This window comes from Anopheles nili, chromosome 3 (genome assembly GCF_943737925.1).
Source record: "Anopheles nili chromosome 3, idAnoNiliSN_F5_01, whole genome shotgun sequence".
Lineage (NCBI taxonomy): Eukaryota > Metazoa > Arthropoda > Insecta > Diptera > Culicidae > Anopheles > Anopheles nili.
In genome coordinates this window covers 21800821-21806969 of record NC_071292.1, presented here as the reverse complement: position 1 = coordinate 21806969, position 6149 = coordinate 21800821, and the positions used below count along the sequence as shown (strand labels likewise).

The 6149-nt window shown below is 40.9% G+C and overlaps 1 non-coding gene across 1 annotated transcript; it reads left to right on the top strand.

Annotated features, from left to right (window-relative positions):
- The first annotated feature begins 5323 nt into the window (after window positions 1-5323).
- Window positions 5324-5395, top strand: Trnac-gca (transfer RNA cysteine (anticodon GCA)). The gene has a single exon. It is a non-coding gene; the product is annotated as a tRNA-Cys (tRNA).
- Window positions 5396-6149: the final 754 nt, after the last annotated feature.

Below are 6149 nucleotides of genomic sequence, written 5' to 3'. Positions count from 1 at the left end.
CACAAAAATTCACCGATTACTTGATTTTCACTCTGTGCAACCAGAATGGGGAGGAAGAAAACATGATATTAAAAATACAACCACAAAGCGTGATCTGGATGCCACGGAAGACGCTTCCTAATCGCTCGTTATGCAAACACTCAACAGCTTTTTTGGGATAACGACACTGGAAATTAGAAAACTTTTCCCACAACCGTACAAGCTCTGGGAGGGGGAGAATATTTTTCTTCTGCAACACACAACCTGGCACTTCTTGTAACTGATGTGGTGGCTGCTTTGATGATGTTTTTCTTTTTCGTTCGAGACGTCAAAAATGCTGCTGCTGAAGTTATTTTCTCCGCGTTGCTTGACCCGGAGATAGCTGCCTGCTCACTCGCACTCACGTTTTTGCGCCCAGCCTGCCACTCGGTCCTTCTCTCTCTTTCTCCCTTAAAATACGCATTCTATTTTTCGTCCACACGCTCTCCACCCATTGGGGTGGCTGTTTGGAGAGAGGCAGCTTCACAAAATATAAACCGATTCTCAACGGGCAAAATCGCGGTCGAGCAGCGGTTGAGCAACGGTTGAGCAGGCGACTTTGCTCGACCGCGCGATCGGGAAAAACGAGCGCCTTCGTGCCTCTTCGGGTTGCTTTCGGTACGTTTTTTCTAGTTCGGTGGTTTTTCTTTCATTCGCCCTTCCCCGCATTCTAGAGAGATCGACCCGCTCTCTCTCTCCTTAAGCCAAACACATGCAGTTTTGGGTTATGCGTAGTGTTTACGTTTATTCATTTTCTTCCTGCATGGCTTACACACGTGAGGTTATTCCACAGGCTTGAATGCAACGGCGGCGTCATTGAGACGGCTTCAAATTTGCTAGGTAGTACGGTAGCACAACTGTAGCCCAGCGTTTGTAGATATCGTTCAGCGGCATTCGAATTGGCGGTATGCATCAGATTCCATCTTAGGCAGTCTTTTTAAACAGCATATGCGGCGAATAAATGATGTTGATTTTTTCCTCTCATCGCGTAGAAGCCAACATATAATCAGAAAACATGGATTAGTAGATGTAATCATATGTTTAAGAACAATGCTTATAAGCTTACCTGTGTAGTTTAACCCAGAAACGACAAGTCCTCAAGAACAACACTTTCACACTGCGGTGGTTGGTTTAGACTGAAAATTCTCTAAGTCCCCTTCGCTGGCGCGTCATTCAACCACCGAATGTGGAAGCACGCGCACACTCTGACAAAACAGCCTGCGCTGTTGCACACATGCAAACCAAAACGGGTCGAGCAATGAATTTATGCTCAACACATGCTCAATTTCCAGTTCGGCTAGCGTTGTGAAAGCGAGAAGCAGATAGGAGAGAGCTTTTGTCTCTTTCTGGCTACCAGAGATCTTCGCCAAAATGCTTCCTGGGTTGCTCAATTGCTTCTCTCCTAACTGGCGCACACGTCAATAAAGACAGCTGTGGAGCGAAAGGAAGAGAGCAAAAGATACGTAAAATGGTAACATAACCACCGCTCGGCAAAGCAATACCAGTGGAGAACCCATGGGTCGAATTTCGCAATGCAGAAAGGCAGAACCACTAAACCCACGAGACGGTTCCAGAATGCACGGGACGAATTTTTCGTACCGTTTCGTCAGGCTGCATGTGTGGCTGCATGCATGGCCAGGATGAAAATTTGAACGCACATTCCACCACAGGGAAGCTGATGGCGGAGTGTCTGCGTGAGCTGTTGTGTAATGCAGTTTCTCCAATGCCTCTTTCACGGCCGAGGCACGTCAGCAGCCCCAACCAAGTTGTCCCCTTCAATTTTCTCTCACTCACTGCGTTTCTGTACTGTTTAAAGCAAGGACACGCAGCGCGATGCTGACATCTAGGTACTTGCAGAGATCCACGTACCTAAAGAAACTGCAGGCCGTCACGCGTGTGATAACGCTATGCTCCCAATAAAAATCCTATCGATATGCAATGCTCAGAAACGATCCTTAACGCAGCACACTTTTTGCAACCATGAGGCAATAAATAACACACATTCGAGAAACGTCCTTCGCTACTATCACTGGGCGTTTGTTTGCTAACAACGCAAAAATCACTGGTTCATTACCCGTATCGCAAAGCCGTTTCCGTGGTTACATCGCTTACGGGAAGGTATTTGTTAACCGAGAGGAAAAAAGCACATAATACACGCAGCACTAATCCACGCTAGCTCATCGTATAGAGATAAAAAGCACAAACGTTGCAACCAATTAGATTACTTACATACAACGTGCGCCCCACGCGAGCAACGTCGTTAGCGTGACGATATTAAAGAGATTCTGACTACAAGAATCGTGACGGCCGAGGAAACCACAATTACACGAAAGAAATTTTTCACGAAAAGAAAAAGCGAACCGATATTTTGACATTAACATTATAGGGGTGGGTTTGACAGCTATTCACGCCAGCAACTGTCAGGGCTGAAAACAAATGCTTAAGCGACCACGATTGTCAATGAATAATTTTCAAAATTGCATTTTAAATCCTTTTAACAGATGAAATTTCAATAAAAACCATTAAATATCAAAAAACCATTTTCGTTGCAACTTCTAGATGCCAGGAAAAAAAAATAAATTGAGCAGTTCTCTTGTGCGGGTATTTTGTATCAACTAAGCCCTAACCTTAAGTTTTCTTTTCAGATTTGCAGCAGTCCTGAATATGTTGAATTATCTAAATAAAGTGAACAAAAACGTAGTATACTCTACTCATAAATATTTTTATTCAAGTCATTTAACAAGCGATTCTTAAATCCATTTGTCATTCATTGTAATTTAAGTGTTTCAAGTTTGTGCTTAACTGTGTGTTGCTTGTAGGTACGCCTTCCAAAATAATGGGCGGGGCTTAAACCGGAGCATGCGCTTAGAAAAAATGCACACAGGTGGAAATAATTTTCATTATCCTTAAATGAAATACGTTAAAGTTCATAATGATATGATCTGTATATTTACAATCGCAACCAAGACCACTTATTTTCAGAAACCCATCAAATCGCTTTTTCTATACCATTTGTGTGCCATAAATGGCAATTCCAGGGAATGGCGAACTGGTTTCGATTAATTCAGCCATGTTGCAGTTCTGCACTTCTGTGTGGTCAACGATGCAGTTATGGCCGAAACACGCACGATGCATGAAGACTGGATATAAAATGGGCGGAATTCAATAGGGGTTTTGTAGGTCGGGAGAGATGAAGAAAATTACTCAAGATTGAAATACGATAATCGAAGACAAATCGGAGTAATGTTTAGACTAGACATATACCATCGAGACTGGCAGACGGTGTGTGTTTGCTGCAACAGTCATTAGCACTGCCGGAATCAAATATCATGGCATACGTTTCGTCAAACTAGATCAATGATAACATAAGAGATGCACCGCATATTAAACTATCCACAACTAAATGGTATGTGTATGGCAAATTAGGCGAAATCGAGTACGACAAAGCTTTCAGAAAACAGTAAACGTTGTTTTTAGCTGCACACTACTGTTCGAAAAATTTACGCTGTGATATTATGACTTTATGCTGTTATAACACAAACATGTTTTTATTTCATTCAATATGATTCAAATATATTTATTTACCTGTCTTCTAGTCCCCACAATAAATATTGCATTTTTCTTATAGTATAAATGTTTTAATTTTAATTATATTTTATATAAAACTTGAAATTTCAATGTGTTCAAATGTCGCTGAGCTATCATGTATTTCAGCTAAATTTTAAGTACACACTTAGCAGTATAAAATTCATGTGAGCCCTTATCTCTTTTGATGTATATGGTTTAGATAGGAAGAGTATCTTGACGGCCTCGTAAAGCTTTATATAAATTTTATTTTAAAACAAGTAACAGAACACTTATTCTTCATTCGTCCGTTAGAGTGCTGGCGTCAATGACAAATGCAACTTTGCTACTTTTGGGGGTTAAAATAGTTTCTTTCTCACTGCCTCAAGGCTGAAGAGCCCTAAAATAATAGCAACCCTTGAAAAAGCTGCCAAATTTGAAAAAAATCTCAAAGCATGCTGTGGGGTCGTTGTGTAGGACGTTTCGTATATGGTGTTGCTTACATGCGCACTCAAAATTAAGATCAAAATATTTAAAAACACTTTGCAAACGATGCACTGCACAGTAAGAAAGAAATTATACATGCTTTCAAAATGTTTCCTATATTTCATCAGAGAAGCGCTCTCAGTGTTGTCTGCGCAGCGAACTGTAATGTAGTGTAAAAATTGGCTATATTTTACTGGAATATAATGTTTTTCCCGCCGAAACGGTCAGAAACGATTTTCCAAGGCCAGTTCGTTGAGGCTTGATCGTATTTCTGACACTCATAAAAACACATTCTGTTGAATAAACAACAACGACGCTTAGTTGAATTTTCTGGGAATTTTTATGCAGTACCAAAGCTTAAACTGGTTTTAATAGTAAGCAAATCATAAGTTTTTTGCTTTCATTTGTTTGATGTCCATGATATCAATGTGCAATCAAAACGTTTTCAATTGACCTGCGCACCCAAGAAGGGCTGATTTTTGCCTTCGTAGACAGAAATGTAGCGGCATAGGCTTACTTTGCCCTACCTCAACTCGATTCCATTCTCATTCCTTGCGAAAATGTTCGCATAGGGGCTTTGCTGTGCGCTAAGGCCTAAAATGTTATTATTATAGGTAAATGAAAACAAACCTCCGGCGGTTAATGTGGGGAAGTATGTCAATGGATTTGTGGGTCAATTGCTCAAAGAGTCTCAGCTGGAACACTTTCCAGTACCTTAGAAAACCTCCCCCTTCCACATTTTCTTGAAAGCAAATATAGCATACAAAATTTGAATGTTTTCATAAATCCATTGAATTGAACCTGTTGATTCACATGGCCAATTCAGTAGAATTATCATAATTTTACTTGCTAATATTTGCATCAAAGTAATAGATGCGTTGTAGTATTTTTAACACAAAAATTGAACAATTTTGTGATCACACTATTTAGGTCAAAAGATAGATCGATTACATCCGAAAACAGTGTGAGTAGCTATAACAAATAGTTGAAGAATTATATTTACGTGCAATCTTCGTTTCACTGTGATGTAACCATGATATAACCACACGTCGTTTTATTTGGGGGAGGATACGGTGGGGATTTTTATGCGACAACATGATTTGAAAAATTAGTATTAGGCGTACACTGTAAATAAGAACAACAAATTAAAATTGATTGAATTCGTAAACCTATATAAAAATAATGAAATAGTTGGGATAGAAACAAATCACAGCCGCAAACATTTGTTTGTGCAATAAAACCTGGTTTGCCTCATGGGGGTATAGCTCAGTGGTAGAGCATTCGACTGCAGATCGAGAGGTCCCCGGTTCAAACCCGGGTGCCCCCTCAGGGAAAACTTTTTTTCTTGCTATTAATATCCTTGTTGGAAAATTTAGTATACTTTTGTTTAAATGTTTGAATGGTGCATATACTTTGAAACTTTTGCAAACATTGCATTCATTTCATTTTACTGGAAGACAATAGTTCCTGGGAAATTGAAATGTTTGGGCTGTTTGACGCCAAAACTCATCCTTCAAAAGGCGTAATATATTAAACTATATTATCATAAAAGTTTGTATTAACAACTGAGGATATTGTCAATAGTCCCTCGTCGATATTCTGTTTTGATTTTAAACTGACTGCATATATAGCGTGATCACGATCGAGCCTGCCAACGCGTATCATATGCACAGGTATAGACGATGGGGGCTGCAAAGCGGCGCATGAGGTGGCGGAGGAGCACAAAAATGAAAAGCTGGTAACCCACTTTTTAAGCCGTACAGTCGCTGCGTGTCTAGTGTGGCAAATTCTAGCGTACCTAGGCGTTAGTGATGATTTTACTGCCACATGGTGGGCCAGGTGGGCAGCAAGCAAACCTGCGACAACCACAAGAAAATCGCGAAACCTGCCATTTTCTTCCGCTCGCAGCTGTTTAACGCCACCGTTGCCGCTCCCGTGGTTACTACCCTCGCAAGTCGCTGGGTTGTGCCGGGTCTGCATTTTCCAGCACCCCTGGGGCAAGCAGGGAAAAAGCTTCCTAGTTTCCTTCACCCTAGCCACCGCTGCAGGGCCGGTTTGGCAGAGTTTGTTTAAGACTTTGG